Source organism: Lacerta agilis, chromosome 8 (genome assembly GCF_009819535.1).
Source record: "Lacerta agilis isolate rLacAgi1 chromosome 8, rLacAgi1.pri, whole genome shotgun sequence".
NCBI lineage: Eukaryota > Metazoa > Chordata > Lepidosauria > Squamata > Lacertidae > Lacerta > Lacerta agilis.
Genome location: NC_046319.1, coordinates 32,658,279 through 32,676,087, shown reverse-complemented (window position 1 = coordinate 32,676,087; position 17,809 = coordinate 32,658,279).

The following is a 17,809-nucleotide window of genomic DNA, read 5'->3' as shown; positions in this document are numbered from 1 at the left end:
GGACTTCCCAAAGACATCTGGTTGGCCACTGTGAGGTCTTGCTGGAGTAGATGAGCCAACAGCCAGACTCTTCTTAGGTTCTCATCAAATGACATTAAAGCATCTTTGTGTAGAAAGACTCGAGTTTTACAGACCCTAAGGATAAGATGTTGTCTAAACCGAATCAGTCTGTTGAAAAAGAAATCAGATTCCTACTTGTACAGCAAGTGCCCAGGTATGAACAGATATGCCATGGTGTCAACCTGGGGTGAACAAACAAACACCAGAGCGGTAGAGTAATTTTTTCCTCATCACTGCTTCCATGTTTAATTCAGGGAACTCCAGGCATTTAACCACCTGCAGGTAACCACCATTCACAGCTGTCTTCACTGTGTATGTGTTTTGCCATTTATACTTGGTTACATTTTGTGGCTGGGTTTACAAAGAAGAGTATGCATTGACATAATGGTTGTTAAAAATGGTGCACATGAAAAACAATGAGAGTAATCTTGTACAAACAACTGTGGCAGGAAAATGCCAATACAAGGTGACAATTCCTCCATCATTATATAACTAATTTTCAATAGGTATTAATGCATACATACATACATGCAATGCAATGAGTAAGGATGAACAAATCTATCAATTTCAATTTGTCTCCATTTTTCATTTTTTTCCAGTCTCAAGTTCAGTTAACCCCATCTCAGCATCCGATGGGGCTCATCAACCTGAGATGGTAGCCCAACTAGGAGAGGGAAAATTCTGATCCTAAACCTCTGCTGCCTAGTGGCTATACCCATTCGTGATCAAAGTTTTGGGAGTAATCCCTGAGGAAAAATCTGTACCCACTGCCTTGCAGGACCTCTTCAGAAGAAGAAATCATCAAGGAGTAAACCATACACAAATCTGGACTGGAGTCTCTAAGGAGGTTGGGTGGCACATTATATGCCTCCTTCCAGCAACTCCTGCAGCCAAGCTGGTTCCAAATGTCTTCCTCTGCTTTCCTTTGGACCACATTGGTGAGACTGAGACGGAGGTTTGTCTGGACAGCTGAGGAGCACCATACACACTGCCCAGGCTTGCACCCCAGAGAGGTCATTTCAGTGCTGGTAGTGCAGCAAAAACATGGGAAGCAGCCATTATGATGTTACCAGCCTCCGCAGCCACAGGAGGCCCTGTGATTCTCCAGTGGTTTGACTTCACACCCCAAGGTGCCCTCTATTGTCTCTTGAGACAGACTGATGACAACAACTTCCAGGTGAGTGGGGCTAGGATTGCAGCCTTAGTGTTGCATTAAAATCAGGACTGACACTCTCCCCCCACCCCACCCCAATCATTAGTATTGAGAAGAACAATTGCATACAGAACAAGTCGCTGAGTTTTGATCACAACAAGGTGGTGAGATTGGCTTTGATTGGAAGGGGCCAGCTTTACAGTTGGGAGTCCCCAGCCCCCATTGAGAGATTTTCCAGATTTGGTGGTCATGCCCTTAGTGCCAAAGGGTATTGGTTGGGGAGAGTGTAGAAAGGGGAGGTTATTTCCAGAGACTTGAGTTGCTTTCAGACTCCAAACTGTTGCTCACTTTGTTTATTGCCCCCACTGACCTTTCCAAATGCCAGCAGTCCATCAGACATGGTTAGACACATAAGAAGCATTAGAAAATGCAATGGAGTGTAACCAAAGTCACCCATCTTTGCAGGCTGCCTGAGAATGGTTTCAGGAGCTAAATAACAGCACCTCTGAAGTCATGCTTCTTCCTCGCTTTTGTCACAGCCGGCTTAATCTCAGCAGACAGAGTCAGCTTTGCTTTTTATTTCAAGCAGCACTGGCAGAAATGGGATTTGGCTTGTGGAAAAAGTTTCTGATGGCCAGGACTGGCCACACCATTAGGGCAACAGACACAATTGTCACAGGTGGAGGGTGCATGCTGGTGAATTTGACTGGCCTTCAGTGTCCTGTCCTGGCTGTTCCTGCTAGTGATCAGCATCCTGGCAAGGCCTTCCACCCTTCCCCTCCTTTTCTCATCCTGCTTGCAGACCTCCCAGAGGCATCTGGTTGGCCACTGTGAGAACACAGTGCTGGATTAGATAGGCCAACAGCCAGACTCTTTTTATCCTCTCATCATAGGATATTCATCATAGGATATCAAAGCAACTTTATTTAGAAAGACATGAGTTCTACAGATCCTAAGGATAACCTGACACCTGTTGTCTAAATGGAAGAAATCAGTTTGTGGGGAAAGAAATCAGATTCCTACTTGTACAGCAAGTGCCCAAGTTTAAAGGGTAAAAAATAGGCCATGGTGTCAACCTTGTGTGAACAATGCATTAGCATTTTCACAGCCAGGCTTCCCTGCAACAAACACCAGAGTAGCTGTCTGCTACTGTTTACTGGTGTGGCATTGTTCTTTGGGGTTTTTTTTTGGGGGGGGGGTAACCTATTCAGGGTGCCAACCAGCCAGCTATGTCCTCCTTGAGAATAGTCCATTCCATTCCACTGAGAATGTTCAACCCTCAGGGGTCTCTTTTGACCTTCTTCTTCCCTTGCTCCCTTCAGGGTTTTTCCTTCAGATGTTTGTCTACAGAGCTTGCAATTCCTCCCAACCTGCTGATACCTCCATCTTCTGTATGTTTGGTGCTGTTTCACCTACATAAGGATACAGACTCAGAGAATGAGTTTAATATAAGTATACAGCAGGGGTAGGGAAAGAGATATAGCCAAATCCAGCACTGCTGCATTACCTGCCCCCACCGCCCCAATTATTATTTATTTATTTAAGTTTTATACCAAACTTCATCGAAAGATCTCAGGGTGGTTCACAAAATAAAATACAAGATAAAACACAAGTAAATAATTAAAACCAAAACATAAAACAATAATTACACACACACCCCATATGGCATCGGGTGATGTGCAGGTCGGCATGGCTTAAGCCAAATCATGCCATGGGCCAATTGGGGAGGCTTGATGGACCTAATCAGACCTTCAGGGTAGAGATTCCCCAATGCTGGTCAAGTATTGCTAACCCTAAATGTACACTTCTTGCTGGGAAGCAGCCATGCAGCTTGTTTGCACCTCTAAATAATTCTTCTACATCGCAGGGCGATAAAGACTGCATTAATCACACCACAGAGTAGCCTCTCCCCTCTCCCCACCTGTTTTAGCTCAGTCCATCTTGCAATTACCGCATGCAACATAAAATATAGCTCCCTATTCATAAACGAGGGGCTCGCTGGTGATTCCAGAATGACTCTGACAGCACTGATATTTCAGGCTGGCGCATAATGATTGGCTGGCTTTATCAAAGCTGACACAGCTCCTGCATGCTTCAGTGGGTCCCCCACCTGCCAAAACATTATCTGAGCCAAGCCATTCCACACCAACAGAACCCTCCTCATTACATGCACCGCAGCCCTGGAAACAACCAGTTTGCTTCCCAGTCCCCACAACTGCCTTTCTTGTCTGTTTTCCTAAGAAAAGGTGGCATCTTCAGCAGAGCTGATTTTCCATGTGTATCAAAATCATTGGCTGAACAGAACTTTTAACTTTCAAGTTTGGCATTCACGTTTGTTCCTTTCACAGACGGCTGTAGGAAACCCGCAAGCAGGATCTGAGCACCCCCCGCTTCTACCGTTTCCAGAAACTGGTTTTCAGAACCATTACTGCTTCCGACCATGGAGGCAGAGCCTTGCGCAGGGTGCAGATAACAAACTGATTCTGAGTTGATGTCACCGCGTGGTTCCCTTTTCATCTCACCCAGGAGAAGAGCCAGCCCAACATTTCTCAGAAAAGAATTTCCCAAGAAATTCTCTTCAGATGCCAATCAATGGGAGAGGAAACTGTACATGACCTTAATATAGACATAGTAATCCCTGTGGAACATTGTCACAATGGGGAAAGACATCAATAAGACTCATCCAAGGAGATGGCACACCAGATGATATTACCTAGTTTTATTGCACATACATCACAATGAACAATTACAAAGAGTGCAACATTCCAGTCTAATGTGATCTGGAATGAAGGGAAAGGGAAAAAATTAATTTCATATTTATATGCCATGGCATATGCCTAAGTTGTTGTTCTTTTTCTAATAGTAGTAGTAGTAGTTGTTGTTGTCATCAGCATCAGCATCACCATTATCATTATTGCTGTGTTGTGCTTCTGAGCATGCAAGTCTGCTATCCCTAAACTGAAAAATCTCTCCCTCTGCCTCTCTCTGTAATAGAAATTATTTCATAATTTTCATTTTGGGGTGATTCCATGGCTGCCTGAATTTTTTACTCTCCTTTGTGGTGTGGTTCCTGGGGCTGTTGTTATGAGCTCCTGCACTACAAAATATACCATCCACAGCAGTCATAGGCAGAAGATTAGATGGTCAACTATTTCCACTCCTGTCTCAGGCTACAGCCCTTGACATAGAGTACATTTGAGTTCAATCCCCCATCAACACTATATGTGCTCTTCTTTCTCTCTTTCCAACAGGGGAAGTGTCTTGCTACCATGTACTTTTCGCCACTCAAGTTTCTAAAAATACTCAAATATGCCAAGCAAAACTGCCTATTTAGTCGAGGCCACTCAGCAGCAGCTCAGATCAGTTAAATTAAAAGTTCACACTGTGTAATTTTAACTGCCCAAAACTTAACTTTGTCGCTATGGCACAAAATTGGCAGGTGAGGTTCTAAAAGGGTTGCGGTGCATTTAATGTCCACCTTTTCCAGTCACATCTCACTCTGCGAGAGATAAGGGTTTGAGAAAACCATAGTGGCTGAAAGAGAATAATGTATAATGGAAATGAGAGGAACTTAGACTCGGGTTCAAATTATTGCTTGTCATTCACCACATTTCAGCCTATCCTGCCTCACAAAGCTGTTATGAGCATAAAATGCCACCTTCTGCTCTGTGTTTTCTAGTACATTTCAGGTCCAAGTTCAAGCTGTTAGTGGTGACATAACTAGCCATTAACAGCTTCAGAATAAGGTATCTGAAAGAGCAGCAGTGTAGGCTTCTTCATGTGCTATGCTCAGGGCCAGATTTAGGTTTGATGAGGCCCTAAGCTACTGAAGGTAATGGGGCCCTTTATATGTCCAGCTGTCCTTCATCAACAACAAATTGTCACTTTTTTTGTTTTTGTTGTTCTTTAATATATGTTATATGGTAATTTATGGACCTAATAAGTATCTAAAGCCATTTGTACATAACAAAATACGTATTTTATCAAAGTAATTGTTGAAAGGCCCATGCAAAATGTGCAGTCCATGCAGAATGTAGGCACCCTATATATAGAAATGAGCAAACCAGTAATATTTTAGGGAGCAGGCTAGCAGGCAGGGCCCATTACTTACATCATAGGAGCCTACACAACAAAAAACACTGTTGCTGTATGTAGGTTTTATTTTATTTGTTTTTTATCTTAAGTTCTAGAAATGTACATCCAGTTTTTTCCCTTTAATTTTTTTGGTGGCCCCCAAGAGAGAGGGGCCCTAAGCTATAGCTTGTTTAGCTTATACATAAATCCGGCACTGGCTATGCTGAATACTGGTGAAACACAGGTTTGAGTCTGAGTGTCTGTGTTCACAACAGCTGCACAAATCAATAAGTGCACACTCCTTCACACAACAAACACTTGCATGTGTGTAGAGGCAGCTTGTACCTGGACACAATGGAACATGTGAACAAGTCTCATTATTGTTTTAAGATTGTTGTTGTTGTTGTTGTTTAGTCGTTTAGTTGTGTCCGACTCTTCGTGACCCCATGGACCAGAGCACGCCAGGCACTCATATGCCTGTTGTCTTTGTCCATGGAGTTTTCTTGGCAGGGATACTGGAGTGGCTTGCCAGTTCCTTCTCCAGGTGGATCACATTTAGTCTAAACTCTCCGCTATGACCTGTCCATCTTGGGTGGCCCTGCATGGCATAGCTCATAGTATCTCTGAGTTATTCAATCCCCTTCGCCACGACAAGGCAGTGATCCATGAAGGAGTTTTAAGATTAGTGTGGGTTATTTATTATTTTAGGTTTGTTGCCTTACACAATGGTTGCTTTAAATGAACTGTGTATTCCACCCAAGTGGTAAATGGTCAAATTATATTTTAAAAGTATCAGTCAATCAATCTAATTCTTCCATAGCAGCTTACTAATCATTAAAGGGATCCAAACTTTCTCCAACTTCCGGGACTTCTGGTTTGGCGCCATCCTCGCCGGTCGGGAGAAACCTCGCATCCGAGGTTTCTCCGCCGTTGCGGGGGAAGGGGGTGTCGAGACTGCATCTCGACCCCCCAAAAAACACCAGGTGGAGAGTCCTGGTGCCATGGGATCTGGCGGGCCCCCCCGGGCACCTCCCTTGCTCTCCAGTTTGCCCTAGTAAGGGCAGCCGTGACGAGCGAGGTTGAAGGCGTGGGGGCTGTGGGTCTATCGCTAGCCCCGTAGCGGGAAGTAGCGGTACCACCGGGGGAGAGCGCCAAATTCTTCAGAAATTCGGTCAATTGGACTCTGTAAGTACCGATTGGGATAAAAATACGAAAATTGATTTTAAATTCGGAAAGTTTCGGGAACTCTAAAAACGGAAGTCGGTTCCCTTAACGTTGAAAAAAGTGGAAGCAGTGTAACTTTGAATTCTGAAGCAATTTATTGACTTTGTAAATAGGAAATTTCTGAAGCTTGTAAGATATTATTGCACTCTCTTGGAAATAATATTTGGACTGCATAAGCTTGTTGGATTTTAAGGACTTTATTGACTTTACTGACCTTATGGACTTTATGGTTTTTATTGACTTTATGGATTTTTATGGATTTTGAGGATGCCCAAAAGGAAATGGACAAAAGATTTCAAACTCAAAGTTTTGGAACTTTTGTGCAAGTTAACGGAAGGAATTAATCAGCTAAACCAGCTAACGGGAACAGTACCAGCTGTGGACTTAGCTGTGCAGGAAAAAGAATTTAGGACCTTTTGCAAGAGCTATAAGGAAAACTACAATGAAGAGAAGAAAATCCGAGGAAAAAATGGTGGATTCAACCCGTCGAGGAAAGAAGGAAAAACAAGGAGGCAGAAAACATCAAGAAGAAAAAATGGGAAAACTGTAGGAAAAAAGAATGTCCAGCGGAAGGCGGTACGGACTTTGGTTGTTGAAAAACTCTCAAGGACATATGAGATAAGAATGGAGTACAAGCCAGTTTCCCAGGACTCTGGAATTTCGGTTTTCGAAAGGGTAGGGGTGGGTTGAAAAACTTATGAACTTTGTTGAAATTCTTTTGTTACTATGGTATGACATATGGAACGGTAATGGACAATGATATGGTCTTAAAATGAATGGTGAATAAAGGGGGGAAGAAAGTAAATTTAATTTTAATTAGGCTGTTGTAATAGATTGGGGAATAAATAATGGAAGCTTAGAAATACAATGAGTGTGGAGGATAGTTAAAAAATGAGGAAATGGATTTGCAAATTGGGAAAGTATTTTGTAAGAAATAATATTAAATGTAAGAAAGAGAGGAAATAGTATGGGGATTAATTGGTAATAACTGTAAATTAGGTTTAAGGTGGGAGTCAACGGGCGGGAGTCGGGGAAGTCCGTGGGGTTAAGATGATATGTGTATTAGAATTGATTAAATTGGCAAATCATAACTGTTCACCCTAGTGAGAGGGGGGTTTATTTGGTACGCTCCTCTTGGTGAGAGAAAGGGGGGTTGGAAAAATTTAATCATGTATTGTAATTTGATGGTAATTTGGTTATAATTGTAAAAGTCTAATAAATATTATTTGTAAAAAAAAAAAAAAAAAAAAAACTTTCTCCAACTTCCTCTCCCTTGTTCTTATTTTTGGTTACTGAGCACCTTCTAAACCCTTCCATCATATTTTAGGTTCAGCCAGTTTCTGTCACTTGGGAATCTTCTCAGAAGCTTCACTGACCTACTGATGATCTCCTGTGGTAATCTCCCCTGTGGTAATCTCCTGTGGTAATCAGTACATTCCTCTTTGTGGTGCATTTCTTTGAATTGGGGAGCAGAAATGCATTTTCTATACAGGGAACTTGCAATTTATGCACAGTTCACTTGTGTTCATTCAGCTTTACATGCTTGGCAAAAAAATAAAAAGGTGTCAAAAGCAGGGATCAGATTCTGCTTGTGGGCTTCTCATAGTTGGCCATGGTGAAAACAAGATGCAGACCTAGATGCGTCTTATCCTGATACAATGGTACCTTGGGTTATGTACTTACCGTAATTGGTTCCGGGGTGCCATTCATAACCTGAAAAGTACATAACCTGAACGGCGATATCGCGCATGCGCGAAAGTACGTGGGGCAAAAAACACTTCCGGGTTACCGGAGTACGTAACCCGAAAAAACGTAACCCGAAGCGGATGTAACCCGAGGTACGACTGTATACTTAATCCTGTGCAAAATGGACAGATCATCTCACCAGATATAAAGCAGCTCCCTACGTCTGTTTGCACCCATAGCTCAAATGCAGAGAACACACCTTCCATGCAGAGCATCTTAAAGTCAGATAGCATTTAATGCAGGACTGTCTATCAATCATAACAGTGTACCAAATGGATGAAGAGTCCGACCTGGTATACATCTTCATGTTCTTCCTGTTTGTATTGCAACCCCAGGTTGCACTGTAAAAGACTGTGGATGGAGCTCAGCCTGAGTTTCTTCCAGCCCTTGCCTTCTGTGACTAGCATTTAAATCTAAAATAATAATGAAAGAAACTGGAACCCATCTGGTGACTGATAGCTGAGTGAAACTTCACCTTACTCGAATCAATCCCCCCCCCCCCCCGCTAATCTCCTCGCAATGCAGCAATTACATGATATCTCCGACCAGACAGCCACTAAATGCTGTCCTCCAAGGGAATTAGGCCTTCTTCATCTCCTTTCCTTTCTGCACTGGCTAATCATAGGAGGATGGTAATGTGCTGTAGCCGCCGTTCTTGAAGGGGTGAGAAAGTAATCGCGGAGACGCTTGGAGAAATCGGCTGCAAGCAGAAAGAAAAGAAGCTGCTCTGGATATTCACTCTGTCATTATTGCCATTAGTTGCTCAGCAGGATGTTTTAAAAAGTCTTTCTTTGCCTGCATAGATTTCTTTCTTTCTTTCTTTTTGCAAAGTTGAAGACAGAAATGCAAGGCCAGTTTTGGCTCAATATTTAGCTCATGTAAGGAGATACTCAATGATGCTCAAGGTCCAAAAGCAGAGGTGGGAAGGTCAGGCTTGGGGGAGCCCTCCAAGCTTCTCCATCTGGTCCTTGGCATCTTCCACAAACCACACACCCTCCTGAGCCACATGCACTCTCTCCAGGAAGCTCCTCTCACCAGCCCCACTTCATACACTGCTTAAGGGCTTTTGTGTGGCTGGAATGTGGCCTCTTGTTGGCCTTGGTATAGGAGCTATTGTGTGTAGAAATTAGACTCCACTACTGAAAAGCTTAAATGTGCATTTTTTGCTTCACCCACTCTTGCCCTTGATTCCACCCACAACTATCATGTGGTCCTAGAAAAGTTGTATTAGAAGACAATCTGGTCAGCAGGTTGAAAAAAATATCTCCCATCTTTACCTGAAAGGGGGCATAAAGATGTACGGACCTCTTTCCTTTGGTCACACGATGCCCATGTTCCCAGAGCCAGTCCTACCATTGGGCTGAATGAGGTAGTTGCCTCAGGTGGCACAAACTGGGGTGTGGGTAGCAGCAGTAGTGAAATGTAGAAGAACAGAGCTTTGTGTGCCCCACAATCCCTAAGCTAGCCTGCTGCCTTCAGTTTGCTAGAGGATGCTGTCCCATCACCAGTGCTGATATAAGATTCAGCTGGAGTAGAATAGAATGTCCCTATTTTCATGTGGAATGTTGAATGGTATGCATGGAACAAATAATATTGAAAGGTATGTGTGGTGCCTGAAGCAGCTAGATATGTTGGGCTGGCCCTTCATGTTCCTCTGGTGTGGCAAGTTTCATTGAATGACTCCAGCTGACAGTGATAGAGAGATTTTGTGGAGAGATGGAAGCCCAGATGCAATGCCAGGGAATGCCAATATAAGTAGGAAACATTTGGGTGTACTCACCAGTATTGCACTCAATGCCCCATCCGCACTCACTCCATCTCCTCTGTGTGTAAGTTTTCTGCATCACGTGTGTTCAGCTCCATCAAATCAATGGATTCAAAAGACAAGGAAGGAGATGATACCTAAAAACTAGGAACAGTAAGAACTGTTCAACAGTGGAATGGACTACCTTAGAAGGTCTCCTTCCTTGGAGGTGCTTTACCAGATGTAGGATGGCCATCTGTCAGGGATTTTTTTAGCTGTGATGACTGCATTGTAGGGGATTGGACTAGAACAGCTTTTACTGCTTGGTCAGATTCTCCTATCTTGTCATTTGAATCCATTAATTTGAGTCCTACCTGCTGCTGCTGCTGCAGCAGAAAACTGGCTTGCTCCACCTTCCATGTGACAGCCCTTTATGGTATTTGAAGATGGCTGTTGTATCAACTCTCAGTCTTCTCTCCTTCGGGCTGAACATACCCAACTCCCTCAACCATTCCTTATTAGGCAAGGAATAGGAAGACGTTTCCCTCTCTCATGATACTCAGACCTGGAGTCATTCAATGAAACTGAATGGTGCAAGATTCAGGCTAGACAAAAGGAAGAGCTGATTGACACAGCACATAATTCTTGTGGAATTTGCTACTGCAAGAATGGCTTTAAAAGGAGATGGAGGTTAAGGCTGCCAATGACTACTAGTAGTGGTAGCTATATATTAATTCCAGTATCAGAGGAGGTATGTCACTGATTCCAGCTGCAGCAGAGGGCTGTAATGCTCTCATCCTGCATCCATGCCTGTCCTCTCATAGGCATTGTTTGGCCACTGTGGGAACAGAATGCTCAGCAAGGTAGACAAGTGGTGTTTTTATTATGTTCTACGCTCTAAATCAGGGTTCAAAAGGGGGCTATTGTTCTTTAAAAGGCACAACCATTTCCTGTAAAGAACAGAAAACGAGGTTGACCATACAGGATAACGGTGCTGAATAACAAATAACTTCATGCCAGGATGGAGTGCAATGCTTTTGGATAATAGGAGCATATAAGAGGACTGGTAACATAGGAATGGGGGACTTGTGGAAATCCAACGCCATCAGCTCAACCTGCATGGGAATGCTTGAGGGCGATGAGGAGTTGTAGTCCAGCCACATCTGGAAAACTCCAGTTTCCCCATCCCTGGCTTAGCAAAACAATCATCACTGATGAAGATGGCTGCTGGAACAGAGTGATCGTCGTCTATTTGAAGGTTTCCTCTGTCCAGTCCAAGTCTTCCCCACTACTATATTTTTTATTTAAATTATAGCAACTATTTCCAAATTTGCATCTGTACCTATATATATAAACTAGCACATGCAATTCTATGCAGTCTTTTTGTCCTATATTTTTTTGGGAAGCATTAAATGGCCACCATATGCTGGAGACATATCAGAATCCCCTTCCCCTGAAAAAGCAGCACACATTTTAAGTGAGGTAAGCTAGAGCACAGTCTCTTGTGGAGGGCTGGCTCTTAAGTCGCCAAAATGCTTCTCTCAAAATGCATATTTTAGTGCTCAAAAGGGACCTGGTCAAGGTGAAATGGAAAATTAGCCTTCCCTTGCAAGTTTCAGAGTTCCAATCTATATATTTCAGGGCCTGCATGCCACAGAGAGTCAGAAAGATGTGCCAAGCAGTCACCCAGCCCGCTAGACAGCAATATAACATTATAGCAGCTGGACTATCAATCCAAGTCTCTCTGGGCCAACTCCCTGGCAATCAATCAGATGCTGGTTGTCAAGAGTGATGCAGAACAAGATTAAGGCAGAATCTTAGACTTTCGACTCCAGATGTTGGCAAGAGACCGGGATGCCTAGAGACATCAAAGGTAGAAGGGGAAGGCGAATACAGCCTGGCACAGACAAACAGACAAAACTTACTGACTGAACATCTGTTTGGTGCCCCTATTTCCATCCTCATACCACCCCAAGGGTGTTAAAAGATAGCCATGAAAGTTATGCAGTGCCAACTGCTGCCTACTGAATTGGTGTATCAACATTACAGCGTTAAGCATTCTAAGTCTAAGTTTTAGGCCACATTCACACCACATGTTTAAAGCACTATGATGCCACTTTAAACAGTCATGACTTCTCCCAAATAATTATGGGAGCTGTAGTTTGTTAAGGGTGCTGAGAGTTGTTAGGAGGACCCAGAACAACAATTCCTGGAGTTCCTGTGAAGAGGGATTGATTATTAAACAACTCTATGAAGCAGTAACTATCTGTCCTCCTACCTCCTGCTCCACCAGTTCCTATGGGCCCAACCCACCACTGGGGGGCTGCAAAACTGAAGTTGCAACTTTCTTTGAGTTCTGGCTCATAGTATCTTCTGTTCAGACCAGGTGACCATTCTAATTTATCCACTCTCTTTGCACAGCTCTGCCTCCTGTTCCAAAGCATCCCCAGCCCCACTCTCCCAACGGACATGTATTCAATCAAAAGTATGTGTTTACTTCTTCCCAGCTGGAATCTGCTCCTGGATTTGATCTGGCTATTTTCTATTTGCGATACAATATTTCTGCTGCACAGATTCCCTTGTGCAAATGTCCTGCTCATCCCCAGCTTTGGCTTCCAGTGATAGATAACATAATATTAAATCCCTTCCTGACTTTAACATGCTTCCCCACCCCCTTTTCAATTTTCTATGAAGCCTGAAGGTTCTCACAATAACTAAACTGGCTGTTGTTTTCTCTGCACCCAACTCCCAAGGGCAAGATCTGAAGTTTTGCTTGGGTGCTGGTAATTCTGAACCTTCCATCTTAAGGATTTCAAAATTAGCATCATTGTACCTTGGGAATTTCGTGTGTTCTACATTGAAATGCATATCCAGTTGGGAGGGGGCATTTTGCAAAATATATTCTCCGGGTGGAAGGTGTGAAATTCTTCAACAGGTGAAGGTGGCATCACTTCTCTTCAGAATTTTTTTAGCTTTTTCGAGTTTTAGTCTGATGCAAGTTTTAGTTTTGTGAAAAACTCTCAAAAAGTGTGAAAGTGCCAAAGATTCCCTTCCAGGAAGCCTAATGGGGAAGCCTAATGGAGTTTTAGTGCTGTGATCTAGGGATGGGGAACATTTCACCTTCTAGATGTTGTTGGACAGATTATACATCATCCTTAGTTATTGGCCAACCTGGGTAGCAGGCATGCCAACTCCAGGGGGCTGTGGGTGCCCGGCCACCCACATAATTTGTTCTGCGGGTGTCCGGCCTCCGGCCTCTGCCCTCACCCACTACAGCAGCCTCCAAGGCCACCTCTGCACACTGCCGCCTGCCACACATCACCTCCATGCTTCTTTGCCTCTGTGGAGGCACAGACCCCAGTTGTGGAGGTGGAGGGTAGCACCTGGAGGCCACAGGAGGCAGCACACAGAGGCAGTGGGCAGAGCACTCTGGTTACAGCTGTGGTGACTGGACTGGATCCTGCGCCTCCGCCATGAGGCCCCAGAGTGGAGGCGCAGGCCCCAATTTAGTTGCTGCAGCTGTGCTGGAGCACTTGCACCATGACCTAATTATGGTGTGACATGACATAATGACCTTACACCGTGATGTATTTACAGTGCCGCACAGTGCACACCAATGTTGTAGGTGCCCTTGCTGGGTAGGGTTGAAGGGAGTTGGGAGTCCAGCAACATTTGCTTATGCTCAGTCGTTATATATGTGTAGATAAACTTACTATAACAAAAGCAATGAATGAATGAATGAATGAATGAATGAATGAATGAATCAGTCAGTCAGTCAGTCAGTCAATGTCATATGCCTCCAGTGGCCTCCTTTCAAAAGAAATTGAACCTTACATTGCATCCTTGAAACATCTCACTGCTTGGACATGGGGTGCATGGAGATAATGGTATTTTAATATTGGTAATGGAAGGCATAGGTTTGCTTGCAACTCCTTCCCATCCTCCTCTCTTAGCCCATTGCTTCCTACATCCACTAGGATGATCTGACAAAAGATATCCACAGAGGGACATGTTTGCACCATGATGGACTTTGGTGCTCCCCCAGAAACTTAAAGGGGAAGCAAGATGTATGTGGGTGCATTCTCTGCTCAGGTTGTAGGTATAATAAACCCAAACCCATATATGCTAAGGATACCACAGTTTCCATTCCAGTAGCACCTTAGAGACCAACTGAGTTTGTTCTTGGTATGAGCTTTCGTGTGCATGCACACTTCTTCAGATACCAGTATCTGAAGAAGTGTGCATGCACACGAAAGCTCATACCAAGAACAAACTCAGTTGGTCTCTAAGGTGCTACTGGAAAGAATTTCCTATTTTGTTTCCTATTTTGTTTCGACTATGGCAGACCAACACGGCTACCCACCTGTAACCGTTTCCATTGATCTTCATTCCAAGGATGCTGAACCCTGGAGAAGTGCTTGGTACCCCTGGAGTCTCTCAACACTCAGAGTTAGGGGTAGTACATAACAATATTTATTAGCTGCCATTCAAAATATAATTTCCCCCAAAGAAGTATTTAAAACAATTTAAACTGTATGAAACATTTCAGTATATCATAGTCAGCTATACCATAATAAGACTAAAAGCAGAGTCTACTGCCTATTGCTATCCCCACTCTTACCTGCCCAGTAGACCAAATATTCAAGATAATAAAAAATTCATATATTGCTTGATATGCATCATTTATGCAGATCACAAATCATGCTATTCACTCTTGAGAAAGGGAAAATTAGTATTAAGACATTAGATAATGACTGCCAACAACATTCCCCTTAACATAAAGGTTGCTCAAAGGAGACTGAGACTCATTCTTATTTAATGTCATTTTTAAAATAAATTTTAAAATCATTATTGGTGTATTGACTTCCATTCTCTGCTATTGACTCTCCTCAGGCTACAAAATGCATATTTCCATGACAAAGCTGCTACTCCACACCCCTGCATGCACACATGGTGCTGCAACCAACTAAAGTCCTACTCAATAAGACCCATTGATGTTAATGGAGATGGCTAACAGATTTATTCATTTCAGTGTTTTTTCTCTGTGTAGGACTTAGTTGAATACCACTCACTGGTTTTCAGAGTAGACCCATTGGAATTAACTTCTGCTCAAGGACATGGCTAACTTGGGTTCATTCATGTCAGTGGGTCTACTCTAAGTAGGACTTAATGGGGGACAGTCCATAGGCATCACCTTCTCCACATCTGCTGAGGTGGGGACGATATTCCCCATCCCCATTTATCAAATGACTGATCTGACAAGCAGGAGTACGGGGTAAATTGCAACTCCACCAGGGCACTGGGCTGGGCAGAAGTAGTTTAAATATCTCTACTCGAGGACTTCCGGCGGCGACGCAACTGCAGGCGGTCGTGGGTTGCCTCGGCAGCGAGGCGACCCAGTCCGTCCCGGGGGTTGGAGCCCCGCTACCGCAAAGCGGGGCTCCGGTGGGGTGCGGGAAGAGCGTCCCGCACCTCGGGCTCCCCGGCGGGCCCATTATGGTTCCGAACCCTTCCCTCGTTCCCCCTGTAAAGGGGGAGTGGGGGTGAAGGGACAACGGAGCCGGGCTATAGGGGACATGCCCCAACCGGGACGTGGAGCGGCGGCAGCTGCCCGTGGTCCGCGACATCGTTCTCCCTGAAGAAGAAGGAAAAAAAGGGAAGCCCGGTGGTTGTGAGTACTGGATTGAATCTATTTTTTTTTTTTTTTTTTTACTTTTAACGATCCGGGAGGCATCATGGAAAGGAAGCCTGCCCCCCTCCCTTCGGTGGCAAGAAAATAACTGTTTTGATAGACTGCTGTTACAATGATGGTTACAATGTTCTGATCTTTTGACAAGTGAGACTATTTAGATCTCCCCATGGGGAGCAAGACGATGGAGGATATCTCTTTTTAAAGTTATGGTCTTTGCGCCCTGGTCACAGGGAAAATGGCTGCGAAAGCCTGAGTTGGAGTGGAAAACTACTGGCATTAAGATGGAAAAACACTGAAATAGAAACTGAAATTTGACACCTATGCCCGCTTCTACCATGTTGGGCTTTGTCTTTGAGCTTGTTATGAACTCTGGATTAACTGATGAACAAAGGGTTACTTTTTTGAGACTGGAACTGCTTAATCAGAAACTGATGGTCTTGAACTGGGACATGAAGAAAAATGTGCTTCCCACAGAGGAGACCTTTCAGGTTATTGATACAATGGAAGAGAGCCTTGGCAAAGAGCTGAAGGGGATGATTGAAGAACAGAGTGAAATGGCTTGGCGACTCCGGGAAAAAGAAACGTCCTTTGGGGGTGGCAGACCCGGGACGGTGAAGATTGTTATATCCAACCCTCGAGGTGAGAGCTCGGGAGTGATGGGCAAAAAATTAAGATGTCTACAAACAAAAGAAGAATGCAACATTGAACCGGAGAAGCTGGAAGAAGAGGAACTGTGTACCCTGATGCTCGATGCAAGGACTGTTGTGGACTGTGTCTGGATCTGTGGACTTATAAGAAAAGAGGACAATTTGAGGAGTGGTTCCGGAGTAAGGTGGAGAAGGACAATGGCTAGAAGGGGGATAGGGTGAATTGTATTAAGGATCAAACATAAATAGTCGATTATGGTACCCTGAAGCCGGTGTGTCAAGATTTTAAGTCTTTTTTGAATTAGAAAAGGGATATTTTGATTTTTATGTTATTAGCAGCAGTTTAAGAGAAAGAAGATATTTGTTATGATTTGTTTTAAGAATAATATGTTAAGATATGGAATTTTGTTATTAATTATTATGAAGTTACAATATGATGTGATTTTATTCAAGATAAGAAGTGAGATATTATTGTAAACTAAAAGACAAGAATTTAAGAAGAATGTTTAGTTTTGTATTTTTTAAATGAATTTAATTTTTAGAGAGATGAAGTTATTAAAGTAGAATTTGGAATTGAAACCGAAGGAGAGAAGGCAGGGGAAGTCACTGTTAAAGATTCGGAACAAGAATTTTTTTTTTTTTTTGTATTTGAACAAGAAAAAGAATCTTTGGTATGTTTGTATTTGTTCTTGAAATAATTGTGGGTGGGTATATGTCTGGGTTAATGTTGGTGTTGGTGTTGGATTATTCTTTGTTATGAAAAAACCAATAAATTCTTTATATAAAAAAAATATCTCTACTCACCCCAGTGCAGTGTCATTTTAATTCCAGCCTCCCTTTTTGTCACCACCACCAAGATCAGTGCAGTCAGAAAAAAAACAACAACACCAGAACATCAGAAGAAATTGCTGGATCAGGCCAATGGCCCACCTAGTCATCCATCCTATTCCTACAGTGGCCAACTGGCCAATTACCTGTAGATGCCTGTGGGAAACCTGCCCATGACCCGAGATTAACAATGCTTTCCCCTACCACCATTTCCCTCATGTGGAATCAGAAGAATTATTGGCTCCAGCTGTAGAGGCAGAGCATAGCCATTGTGGTTAACAGCCATCAAAAGCCTTCTCCTCCATGAATTTGTCCAATCCTCTTTTAAACCCATTGAAGGTGGTGGCCATTACTGCTTCCTGTGGGGATGTGTTCCATAGTTTAACTGTGCAATATCTATTCCCAAAGGTTTTTTGGAAAAACCACAGCAGGCCCTTGGACCAAGAGTTAGCCATCCTCACCTTAGGAAATGGCTGTTCCTGTGCAACTAACTTACTCTCCTACCCGACCTGATAGCTATGTTCTACCTCCACTGTTGATGGAAACTGCAGAAGGAGAGAGTGTGGTTCTTCTCAGGTCCTTTTGGTGGGCTTCCAACTGAGGTTGACCACTATGGAAACAGTCCACTGGCCTGATCCAGC